This window comes from Athene cunicularia, assembly GCF_003259725.1.
Source record: "Athene cunicularia isolate RWA chromosome 10 unlocalized genomic scaffold, athCun1 chr10_part1, whole genome shotgun sequence".
Lineage (NCBI taxonomy): Eukaryota > Metazoa > Chordata > Aves > Strigiformes > Strigidae > Athene > Athene cunicularia.
In genome coordinates this window covers 14,781,110-14,794,567 of record NW_020799112.1, presented here as the reverse complement: position 1 = coordinate 14,794,567, position 13,458 = coordinate 14,781,110, and the positions used below count along the sequence as shown (strand labels likewise).

The following is a 13,458-nucleotide window of genomic DNA, read 5'->3' as shown; positions in this document are numbered from 1 at the left end:
CTTTAAAGCAGAGTACACGACAGAATTAATTATGTCCTTTCCTCTTAACTACCATTCCCTGGGTTATTTATTAGCTAGGTCTGCATATATTCATAGATGTGTCTAATACACAAAGTTAAAAGGATTTAAAACTGCTGCCTAAACACTTCCCTGGTTTGCAGACTCCTCTCCTCTCTCTGGAGAGGCAGCCGCATCAATAAATACACCCTCAGGCTGCAAATTAGTCACTCCTTAAGCTATGTAGTAGTTGAGGGAGAGAGTCGTGAGGGAACTTCAAGGATGCTGCAACAGGCAAGCATGTCTCATGAGCGAAGTTGCTGGATCCCAAACAACAAGCTATCTCTGCTAAGGCCTTTTCTCTCAATTAGTAAAATGCAAAGGATGCCAGCATGTCCAGTTTCAGCTTTGCTTTATCTTACAGTCTACTCCTGCTTGCAGTTTAGCAAACCACCAGGCAGACCATCTATTAGGACTGGGAAGTCCACCTTGGGTGGAGCCCCCGCAGCTTGGAGGCCACCAGCCAGTTCGTGTGCATTTCTGGAAAAGACAAAAGCTACACTACACAAGATACCTTGGGTTTGGTATCTTGGCAAAGGAAGGGCAGATAGATAAACTCAAACAAGCTACCTAAAAGGAAAATTAAAGGGAACCCAAGAGCCTCTCTGGAGTTTTCTACTTAGCTAAAATGAGGTTTTAAGGCTAAAGACCTATTCACTTCTCCTGGAGTCCTCCCTGAGGACAGACAAATGCCAGGGAGAAGCAGACTGGAGAAGACTTCTGGTTTAAGACTCTATCAATTTTGTTTCACTGAGGTCCATCACCTCAAGCGACAAAAGCCAGAAACTTCCACACTGACCATCCACTGGAAGGAGATCAAAAGGGAGAGAAGGTGGGTACTGCTACAGACCCAGCAACAGAAAACACAAGGAAAAAAGAAAACACTTTCACAGACACTTTACAAAGAACAGCAGCACTTCTATCTTTGTCAGCACAGATGCTAGGATACTATATTTCCACATGAATATTACAGTTACTATTCGGCCTCATCCAGAATTACAAGCAACTCTAACTACTGTATCAAATTAGCTGCATATCTGGGGATGAACTTGTTCTGTTGCCTTGCATCAGAGGTCAATCAAATCTTCTCTCTATCACAGAGAATGGAAAACACAGTACATTTGGTACAGCCACACATGTAGCTCTTCCACCTATCACAGAAAACACCACTGGGCCAGATGTGGGCTCAGAAGAACGCCCCTGTGCTATGTAGTAGCACAGGAACTGGGTTTGCAAAGGTATTTAGAAGTTGCTTGCAACGCTAAGAATCCCTATTTATCACTGATCAGCTTGAATTGAGCATTATGGAAGTACAGATGGGGTTCAGGAGATGGAAAAGGGGGTGTTAAATTTATTGAGGTTCTCCCATCTTCTGGGCTAAAAAAAAATATTAAACTCTCAAGCTTCTTATTATTTGTTCTCCCTGTCAGAAACTCCTACCTAGAACTGTTGAGGGAAAGAGGGAAGAGAAAGTGATGGAGGAAGAGTGAGTACAGCTACAGGTCCAGAAGTAATAAGGCTCCATTTTCCTAATGAAATGACACTTAGTCATACCAACAAAACAACTTTACTTTCTAGAAAAAAAAAAAAATGCAGATCATCTCTTGAAAAAAAAATAAAATAGAAATTGGTGAGATTATGCAGCAATATGCAGACGAAAGCTGTATTTCATTATTCTGCACTATGTCCATTTTATTTGATTAAATTAATAAATTAGGTCCTTATGCCATCCTACAGCCATTATTCCTACTTTTGTTTACTGCATCTTTCTAGCCTTAACCACAGCACACGCAGCACAGCTGGCTGGCAGCTCACAGTTACAACACAACATGCAGAAGAAGTTAAGATAGGGGAAGTGATTCTAAAAAACCCACAAAAAAAAAAAAAAAATCTTTTTTCACTTACCTAAGTGAAGTTGTCATTAGAGAGTTTTCCAGTACTAAAATCCAAGAAAAAAGGCCTGAAAACACAGAGGAAAAGGCAAAATTTTAGTAAATAGGAACGCTCTTACCCTTTTTTGGGGGGCACATGAAAAGTCAGTGATTTATAGAAAGAAAAGTACATTCACTCCATCAGCTGCATTTCAGACAGTTATTTGTAACTAAAAGGTGCTCCTCAGACAGCAAACATACCAGAAACAATAGGGCAGATTTTCCACTGCTGTTGCCAGTATTATACCAGTGCATTTCCTCAAATGTCACTCATGTTGGACTGCAATAAAACTAGCATTATCCAGCAGACATGTCAGGCCTAAGGCAATTAGCTAAGCTGTCCCATTTAGATTTTCAGTCATTTGTCCCTCCTGTCGAGCTAGATTATCAGAAAGTTTGGACCAAGTGGGGTGGGAAGCAAGGAGTCACTACTCAAACCCACCTAAGGCTGAAGGTTGCAGGTACCAAAAGTATTGCTTATTAAAAAAAAAAAAAAATCCAAACCACCCCAGGGCTAATTGCAAAAGACTGTGAGGAAGCACAACATGAATCAACATTAAGAAAATTGTGATATACCAGACTTCATTATGGGTATAAAAATCCAAATTAACTGACAGAAATGGCATGTAGACACAACAGGTCTTATCAAAAATCACCACTACCAAAAAAAACCCCTCAAGTCTTGTTAAGAGTCATGAATACAGACTAAAGAAAAAAAAAAAAAACAAAAAACACAAAACCAAACCCACCCAAACTAACTGAATATGGATGACTGCAAGTCTCCAAATCAACGAGGGAGTTTATCACTGTTTAAGAAAGAATCATTGCTTGTTCCAGGACTAAAAACTTATAATTCTGGCCCCAGCTGAAGCCCTATCATTCACTAATCTGGTACAATTTAGTCGGGTTGATCCTCTGCTCAGACAGACAGGGCATTATCAAAAGTTCCTCTATTCATTTCGCTTCCTGTCAGCCAGTGAAAGCCCCTTTTATACGCTTCTCGAGAGGCTGTTAAAACCAGGGAAGACTTTCTGATAGAGAAGATAAGGTAGCTGGATTTATTCATGAGAGGAGGAAGGGAAGTTGTACAGGCTGATTACAGCTGCCCCAAAGCTGAAAAGTGAAGGTTTGGAGGAGAGAGGTAGAAGATGATGGATTCTTATTAATAGGCATAAACCAATAGCATTACTGTTAGAACTAGGCATTACCTCTCCTAATATTCAGCTACAGAACTGAGCATCACCAAATATGGACATGTGGTTGAATAATTTAAAAATATATGGATGAGGCAAGAATAGGATGTTTTAAGAGACTAGGCAAATATTTTTTTTTTCTCTCAAAAAAGAACAATACCCAAGACCGAAAGGATAAACTAGCCAAAGTCAGAGGGAAGACAATGCCTAGAAATGCTCTCCCAGATTAAGACAGTTCACATATTATTTTCAGGTTCAGATCTTCTTCTTACTGCCGACGTGAGCACTCAGACTTCAATGGAGTAGGATGGCAATTTCCACATTACTTAACATGTGTCAGCAATTTTGAACAGTTGCCTTGCAGATTCTTAGAGCTAACCAAGCAAAACCCCACCACAAAGCCTGGTATAGTACTTGGCAGATGAAAAGCTGCCTGGAAACTCTATCAAGACTGAAAAACATTCTCCCTATTAATGTTCAAACAATCTGGTACAGTTAAAATAGTTTGAAAATGTAATAAGATGGAAATACAAACAAAAACACATTTCTCAAGTTTAAAAAAGTCGAGCCAAAGCAGCACAGCTCTACCAAAAGTTAGGGCTAACAATGATGGTTGCAGGGATAAACCCTGCCTCTTCCTTCCCCTCTCCCAGACTATTCTTCTCCAAACGAACTAGCAAAATAAACATGAATCGAAACAACCACAGCAGAAAATAGTACGCAGCTTTAAAAGAAAGAACACAACTCAACTATAATTCATCATTCCTCCATCCAGTCCAAATACATGTCAAGTCATTAACTGTCTTCCCCTCTGACAATAGTAAATGAGATCAATACAAACAAAAATAATAAAGTGTTTTTCAACACATTATTAAATGGACAGGAAGACTTGAAAGACAAGATGATGCATTTCTGAACAGGCACCAGTTTGAATCAGACAGGGATGGAGTACAAATCTCTAACAGGCAGAAAGCGGGAATAACCCAATCTAGAATGGCATAAAGACCCAACAGAGGTGGTCCACGGGTCATCACGTGGAGTGTGATGCATCAAAGGTACTTATATAAATAGGGACATGGCTGCCAAATTACCTCTTGCTTTGTAGCATACCAATATGCAACCAAAAAGCAAAGAGCTACAACAAAATCCAGAGCTTATTTTGATCCAGTTTCTCCTTTAGGTTATTATTAACTCTAGACAAAGCTTCAAGCACAAACTGTGCAGACACTCCAGTTTGCTCAGTGGTCACGTAATTTCTTCTCAGTGATCAAGCAGAAAATTAGGGAAGCAGGAGACAACAGTTGCTTTCTATTCTGCCACCAGCCTGCATCTCTTCACACACATCACTTAAGGCAAAGCTCAGCTGGCACTCACTCTCTCCACTTTGTACTGCAATGGAGATCTTGCCTGTTGCAATCACCAACTTCAATCGTAAACTACAGCAGTTTACTTGGCAAATGCTCAGATTTAGTGGGTATTTCAGAAAAAGCTGCCAAGTCTCAGATTCCCCACACAGTAAATAAAGGTAATATTGCTCACATATCTTCACACATGCTTTGCCACACAATATCTGAAGAGACGACATACTGTTGTAAATCTACAATGCACAAAAGCAATTGTACATGTTAATTTGCAGTTCAGCACTATTAATAAGGACATGTTTATCAAAGCACAAAGGGTGTTTCCTACAGTGGGAATGTCATAATGAGATGACAAGACGCAGCCTGCTTGTTCTTGCACATTTTGAAAGATTGCTAGGTCTTCCTTGTCACAAAACAACTCGTTGCACCAATGTTGAATTTTTTAAAAAGTGAAGAAAGTGCACTCAAAACTTCTCATTTGTTTTCAAGTCTGAGGAACCCGCACTGGCAAGTTAGAGCCACTATTACTGCACTGCAAGGCAAGGAAGAGGCACAGACTGTATGTTCCTTGGTCAACTCTTTTCAGCTTGATAAAGACCCAACCGCTCCGGATGCTACAGCTGATGTGAGGGAGTCAGACTAAATCTGCCCAGCCTTCCACTCCAAGTTGACACACTAGAAGACAGCCACAACAACAGGCCAATGCCCACTGTTACGGAGTTGGATGCAACTAATTCCGTTCAGTTAAAAATATGACTTTACACACATGACAGTTTCAGGAAAGCCAAAAAAAGAACAGATTTATCTGGCTCTTACTTTTCACTGACCAGCTTCTGCAAGCTCAAGGGTGGTTGTTGTGATGATGTTGGGGCTTGGGATTTGCTTTCGTTGTGGGGTTTTGGGTTTTTATAACCCCTAAAACCAGAAGTTCCTACTTCTAAAGACCAGGTTAGATTTTCCCTCCCTCCTTCACAGGCCTGGCTATGGATACACAGATGACTAGTTTCTAGCTTCTGTACTAAGTTGGAATATCTGCGACTGAAGGCGATGGAAGCTTTCAATAGTAGTTTCTTTGTCACATCAAGAATCTGCTTCACCACACAAGCCTGCAATTCCAGATTTCTGCATACATTGCAAGGGGCATGTGGCACAGATGCTTACCAGTGGCTGGAGTTCAGCATGTTCCTGGGCAGTTCGGCAGTGACCGTGTTTAGACTGATAGAGAAGGTTTCAGCAGAGCTCAGAAATGAAAGTCGGGAAAGAAATCCAAAATTCAGAGAGTAAACCCCACAGATGCAATTCAGACTTTGCAAACTCGTGATGCATTGAAAGAGCACGGGTTTTCCATCTCATCCTCTGAGGGAAGCTGCAGCACACACTTAGCAGTGCCAGAGAAGTTACAGGGCTGCCAGAACATGCACAGGAGAAGGTTTGTGTGCAAACAGAACAAACAGACTCTACTAAATTCTTGTAACCAATTAAGCAACGATTTTCCTCTGAGAATACAGCATCACCCAGCTGCTTACCTAATCCTCAACCCCTGCTTCTTGAGCTGGCTTTCAATTTTTAAGTCTTCCAGTTCTCTTCAGAAGCAAAAGCCGAATGAATGCCAATTCTCTAAGACATGCTGTTAAAAGGCAAATAAAAGCCCTGCAAAGACCATCAGTACTCAAAAGTGACTTAACACTAATGAGCTTTCACCAGTAAGTCTGCAAACATTAATTCATGTGAGTAGCCATGCTAAATTCACTCAAATAGTCTTTCTGCAAGGCTCTCCTCCAACCTGAACTGGACTTCAAGACAAGGGAAGACCAAACCTGCAAGATGACTATGGATTTTCTCTATTCTGCATCCCTATGTTAAGCTACCCAGTGATGTTAAGCAGATGCATTCTGAATGTGCTGCTTCATCTCATTTAAAGCGGGGAGAAAAGGAAAGAGTCAGAAATAGTACTTATCTGAAAAAAGCAAATATTTTAAAGTAAGTACTGCTACTGTTTGTAGAATAGCTTGGAAGAGAGATACATCTGAAATTGCTTTAAATACACGTGTTCAGTTTTTAAACTATTCGAGTTAATCTGACAAATGAGCTTTGTTAGCATTGCTCAAACGAAGCCGAGGGTCCTGTCCCCCACCTTCTTCCTAACTAAGCAAGCACAACTTTCTGGCATAGACACTGGTGTGTGAGATTTTAACATTCCCCTTTCCATAAACAGTCATACATCAAGCTCTAAAAATTTGCTTCACAGAAACATTTGCGCTAGTAAAACTCAATTATTCTAGTATTTGTATGACACATGCAGGAGGGGTGCATAAAAAGGTTATGGTGAGCTCATTTAAGAATTTAAACAAGTACTTGATAAAAAGTTTTTGAATTATTCACTCAGCTCCACTATTAAATCAGGCTTCCAAAGGAGTCTTTAAAGAATAGTAGAGAAGACGCTGTATTTATAACCAGAAGGCAGTACTGAAGCTATCGCTCTGCCTGACAGCCCAAGTCATTCATAATTACAGTTGTAAATGCACTCAGGCACAGTATCATGCATTGGTTCACAATCCTGCTGGATTAACTGGACACTTTGAATATTTATACTCATATTCCTTTCTGGAGAGGCAACACCATTTCTGTCTAAATAACTTAAGTACTGCTTTTTAATGCTAAGAAAGAGCAATTTCTTCAAGAACATCCAAAATTGAGAGAAGCGCTTCAGAACAGTACTAAGCAAGATTGGGACAATACTTTCCATTTATTTATTTTTATACCAGCCCACATGGGCTGGCACACAAGTATTTTGCTATGCCCCCCAAAGCTTCAGAGCCAAACTCTACTGGTGACATCACCGTGCATCTCTGTTATAAACTTTCATACTAAGCTGACATACAGCATAGCAATTTCCTGCATATTTGCTCCTTGCATACATACCAAGCTTTTTTTTTTTTTTTCCCCACAAATCTCCAAGCCCACTTGGAATAATGACCATCTCTAGAGAGAGGAAAAGCAGAGGACTTTGAAGAGATAATGTAAGTGGTGCTCCATATCCGATACACATAACCTCTCACCACCTGCCTCCCTTTTCCCCCATCCCTTTCTCTTCCACATCACAGGGTGCTCTTGGTAGTTCAGTTCGATGAACATGAGCCAAGATTTCCTCTCAAAATAACTAGTCGTAGACAATTTCAGCTATGAGCATCACCCACAGAAACATTCCCGTTTGCATATCATCCCCTCTCCTGAATCAGTCTGTTCCCAAATAAACTCATGGGCTGGTGATACAAGGTCATAAAGTTGTGAAAAAAAAATAGGATACCCTCCCACTACATCCAGCCATGCTCCCCGAGCAAGGGCAGGATGAGTCAGTCTCTCAATATAGCTGGTTTCAGGCACTTCTGACAGCACTACTTTAATGACAGTATTTCATTTCCTTTAGCCACCTCACTGAGAGCGCTCAAGCTAAGTATTAATTAAGTGTTTTAACACTCTCACTGTCTGGAGAAGACGTGGGATGTCACCTAACCAGCTGCTCAAGGGTGAGCACATAGCTGCTCCGTTCACCAGCACAACCAAGAAAAGGGCTTTTGGATCACACAAGCTAAGGAGAGGTTTGGAGGCGAGAAGTGTGAGCCAAAACTACCACATTAACGAATACCACCAAGCCCTGGGACAACAGTGGGAGCCTTCCCTGAGCAGAACCAGCAGCACATCAATCTAAGACCACCATAACCCATCAAAGAAAGAGAAAAAAATGTTAAGGAAGGTATCTTGTAATTTCTGAAGAAATGGGAATTCACATAGTTTTGCTGTTACAAAACCCAGCCATAGCAGCAATGCCATCAGCAAGACACCTCCTGAAATCTTTTTTCCTCTTAAAAAAAAAAAACTTAAATTCAACTTTGCTGCTGTACTTTCCTTCAAACCTACACTTCACCTCCTTATCTGCATCTTCTTACAAATCTCTCTATTTGAAGCACTGGTTTTCCTGACTAGGGCTAAGACTAAACACCTGCATCACTGCAAATGTAATTATGGCAAAATATCACGGCTATTTGTAGACTTCCTGTTCATCAAATAATATTAGTGTACCTTTGCCTTGAGCAATTATTTACAGGGCTGGAAATCCTGAAGAAGCACTAGAGAGATAGCAGAAACAACCCCCCCTCCATTATGCAATGATGCTTAGCATTAATTTTTGGAATGACTCAAGAGGGAAAACAAAATCATCAGAATAATTCTTTATGAATCTGTCCAATGAAAAGGAGAAAAAAATTAATTCAGCTAGAACTCTGCATTAGCTTAGTCCAATCAAGACAGGGAGGCATTTTACTCTTAATCTGAAATGGCAGCTCAAATTCAACTTCAGACTCCAATGCAGGCTTTAAGTCAAATTCCTAAGCAGAGTAAAACCCTTATTAGCCCATCTTCACTATAATTTTAATCTTAGTTAACTCCAAATATGTAATTTATGATAAGAATAACCCACTTTTCTTCAGAACTGGATATACTGCATGCAGAATTACTCCCTGGCTAGCACAGTTAAGGTTAGAGAAATCATTTTTCACATATTGACAGCAAAAGAAAACTCACTGAAAGCTTTACAAACAAGCAAAAGCATTTTCATGAACTCATCACAGTCAGTTGTATTAATTCAACTAATATGTTCCTAACCCGTCAAAACCTGGCCATGCAGTCTCACTTTAAACTGATGCTGTGTACTAGACAGATTTTTGATCTCTTGAAACACTGATATTTCTCTTTCACCAAACACACCAGGAGTGGGAAAAGAGAGGAAAATAGTTGATATTTCTACCTTTAAAAAGTAACAGAAGCATCCTGTTCCCTCTCCCCTCCTTTTTTCCCAATTTTTGATTAAAACTGCGAACAAAGTAAACACCTTGTAAAGACATCTCAATATTGACTTCCACTAACATGACATAATAATTTGTGTAGTTTAAATGAAAAAGATTTTAAAGCACTGTCTAAAATTTACAAAATCTGTTTGAGTCAAAATTGTCAGTGCTGCTGGTCCACAACACTCACCCATGTCAGCATAAGCGGTATTTACATCCTGTAGCGAACCTAAAGCACCAAAGCCCAGGTTACTATCTCTCTCAATCATGACATGCTCGTTACGTACTTCCTGCATTATCTGCATGGTTTCTTAGGTTTTGTGGGGTTCGTATGGTTTTTGTTTGGGTTGGGGTTTTTTTAAATGCTAATACTAAAATTTTTTTAGTAAAAAGCTAATGAGAACTCCCACCCAGGGTCAAGAAAAGAGTGAATTATCAGGGTACTTTCCTACCCTCCTTTCTGCACTTGCTATCACAGTTTTGTGTCGTTCCCTTCATTCTCACTCCTCTTTAAGAGGTGGTTTCACGTAAAAGCAGTTCAACTCTTATCACCCATCTCCAAGCCTGCAAACCAACACGTCCTTTCAAGTGAAGCTTACACCCTGTCAGAGTCTATTTGTATAATCTGAATAAGAGAGACAGGGAATAGTTATGTGTTTGCCAAGCGGGGGGTTGTGATTTGAGAGTGAAATCCAAGCAAGATGCACGGACCAAGAGAAGAGCCGGACTCTGCCAAGAGCACAAGATCAGGTCTATCCTGCATCACATCTTGCAGTTGCAGGCTGGCACAAGTGACACCAGATATTTTAATGACTTGCACTAAAATCCTCACGAAGGGGAAAAAAAAAAATCATTACACATTTTAGCCTCTAGATTTTCCTCCATTTTGTGTGGGGTACACATGCAAAATTTAAGGTTTCCAGGACTCAGCACCACATATGGCCCTGAAACGAGCCATGCTTAAAGTGGGCAGCTGTGTGAGGGAAGCGAACCGGAGAGGACTCAGACAGATGTTTCCATTCATGAACACTGCCAAGGAGCCAGGAATGCCGAGTTCACTACCTTGGTGTTATTTACATTTCACAACATTCAGTAATAACCATGCCACAAGCAGTTTAAAAAAGGAAAATACAGCACAGCAGGGGAGTGTTTCACCACTGCCTTCATTAAGGGGGCAAAAAATAAAAGGTTTTTTATTCCAATTCTGAAACTTTGCCTTGTTTCATTTTGCTCACTATCATGATACAGGACATCAGCATCCCAACCTTGTCCCTCCACCGGCAGGACTCCCCCAGGCTAATTACCTGCCATTGCCATTTTGAAAGAGGAGTGTGCCTAGACTTGCTTCTGGGGCATCAGGGATGGTTAACCATGTGGTCCCTGAACTACCTGAACTTTCTCCTTCTGCTTTCTAGAATAAACTGCTTTTTAATCTAGCAGAGAGGACAGTTTCTCATTTAGCAACCGTGCCACAAACTAAACACTCCGAAGACCAAACCTGGCACTCTTGGCTCAAAAAATATCCTCACAAATGGTTGGGAGCATGCGTTTCAAAGGCATTCATCCAAACCTCAGTCCTGAGACCCAACAGGTTTGAGAATTGGCTGCCAGATCCAGTCCAGCAACTAGAACAGCTATTCCAAGCACCATCCCATTCACCTGAACACACCAGAGCGTTATACACAGACCTCATGCGATGACACGCTCCGCCTGTCCTGAGGTGGTCCCTGCGGGAAGGGATAGGAAGGGTGAGGGAGAAAGCATTTTTTCATACCAGCTTTGTGATCCACAAAGTCCTTTCTGAGCTCACAGCAGAGGTATAGAGAAGAAAAAAGGTCACTATAATTCCTTTTCTATGGAAGTCAGTATTTGCTTGAGCTTTTAAAGGGGTTCTATACTTCAAATATTTAAGCTACACACTCTGTATCATGTTTCTTTTAAAGTGTCGTGCTGGTGAACGTTGCCCAGACAGGGCAACTTTACTGTGAGTGAGTGAGTGCAAGGCTCCCCTCCCACCACCACCACAACGGGACACCTTCCTGAAGTAAACCAGACACTAATGCTATTTATGGATCCAGTTGCAGAACCAGACAGGCTTCCTAGCCACCATTCATCAATGTGCAAATAGGTTTTATTTCATGGCAGGGAGAACAGAATTAAAAGGGGAAAAAAAAATAACACCCTAAAGTTCTGCCTTACTTCTTAAAAGAAATACATGTTTGAATGGTAGCTGGAAAATCAACATGTAACAGTAATACCTGCAAATAAAGGCAGATCACACCTTTGGAGACCACATTTTTTAAAATAAATTGGCAATTTCAAATAGAGGAAACCAAATATCCACGGAAAAGAAGGCCAGTTGACATACCAAGGGACAGATCTCCAGAACATCAGCTCTGTCTCTCCTACACACCCAAAAGAAAGGCAGGGAACATAACTGTGAAATCTTCCTTACTTCACAGAAGACTACATCAGTTTCCAGAGACACATAGCTGGACAACATTCACCAGCACTACTTTTGAACACTAACACTGCAGAGTCCACTGACTTGCCCTGCTAACTCTCTGGGGTTTTAGTGGGAAATACAACTTTGTTCTTACGAGCATTTTCATAAAAGCACCTTTGCATTTAAAACGCCAACTGTAAATGCATCTGCTATTCAGATAAAGCACCCATAAGCACATCATTTGATATGCAAAAAGTTTTACAAAGCTCTCAAAGAGCCTAAGGACATTTGGAAGGGTAGACGAAAGTTTAGAATTAGTCTTAGCATATCATCAGCAAAAAATAATTCTATTATTAGATACCTCCCTTTGGTGTTTCCTTTTTTTTTTTTTTTTCTTCTTTCTCCTTTGAGAAAGTAAGTTGTTCGGTTATTAGAAAAAAAAAATGGCAGAACCTGTTCTGCAAGGCATATGAACAAAGCAGTATCTTCCAAAAAAAGAAAAGCTCATTCAAAAGTATGTAAATATCAGGGCTGGTAACATAAACAATAAACCACAGGAAACACAAGAAATTAAGAATAGATCAGGACTTATTCGATTTCCTGGCTGCTGGATATATAAGTACTTTTCTGGGTTGGACATATCAGGGAAGATTTATCTTCTGAATAACAGACAATGAGGAGTTGACAGATAATGTAAAGAGGCAAACAAAAATCAGTGTCTGTTCTCATCCAGCCTGTGCTCCTTTGCAGGCAAGGACACTGACCACCAGCCAAGGCAACGACACCAGGCCTGGCACATCACGGCACATGAGCATCCTGAACTACACAGTGAATTGAAGTTTGCTAACTTCAAGGAGAAGTTAACAAACAGGGTTACTCCTGTATCTTCACAGTATGCTGCCTACTGCCCAGGACACATCCAAAAGTCTGCTCTTGAATGAGGAATGGCTTGCTAATGCTGAAGCTGAGCAAGAAGCAGAGGTGACAGTGAGTTCCCAACATGCAGGGTGGTCCATGCCATCGCCACCCCACAACTCTCCCTGGCTGGAAGGCACACTCCCAGAGCTCGTCAGTGCATTCCCTAGCTCGGGCATCTTCCCAAATTCCCCATTGCTGCTAGGCTCTCCTCTAGCAGCATCCCAACAGCTCTTCTCTCCATCACAGGAATTATTTCTTTTTGCCAACTGGCCAGAAGTGACAACAGTCGCAGCTAGACAGTTTTACATGTCTTGTGCAGGGGTTCAAAACGTTGCTCTGCTGCGTACCACGGCCACACTAACACAACAAGCTACTCCCTGCTACTCATTTCGACTTCCACCAAACACTAAACCAAGTTTTCTTCATCCTCAAGCTATCCAGCCTTTTTTTAAGAGACAAAAATATTCCTATGAAGAAAACAATTTCTCTCTTTCAATGTAAACACCAAGTGATGTAGCATTCCCAAAGACAAAATTTAAGAGGAATTAAAGCATGCTCCCTTCAAAATGGCCTAAGTTTCTCCTGGCACCAAAATATCACAAGCCCATACACAGGTATTTATGCAAACAGTATTATTCTTTTTTAATTAATATCAGAAGCACTGATGAGACTAGGCTTTTAGTAAAAGCTGGCAGATTTTACAAATTA

The 13,458-nt window shown here is 40.8% G+C and overlaps 1 protein-coding gene across 12 annotated transcripts in view; it reads right to left on the bottom strand.

The window, feature by feature from the left end:
• Nucleotides 1–13,458, bottom strand: part of AKAP13 (A-kinase anchoring protein 13) — a 217,799-nt gene that overhangs the window by 196,317 nt on the left and 8,024 nt on the right. For all 12 annotated transcript variants that reach the window (XR_003399121.1, XM_026855851.1, XM_026855855.1 and 9 more), the window contains one exon: nt 1,963–2,017. The gene's annotated coding sequence lies outside the window, so the exon portion shown is untranslated. Of the gene's footprint in view, nt 1–1,962; nt 2,018–13,458 lie in introns of those variants that run through there.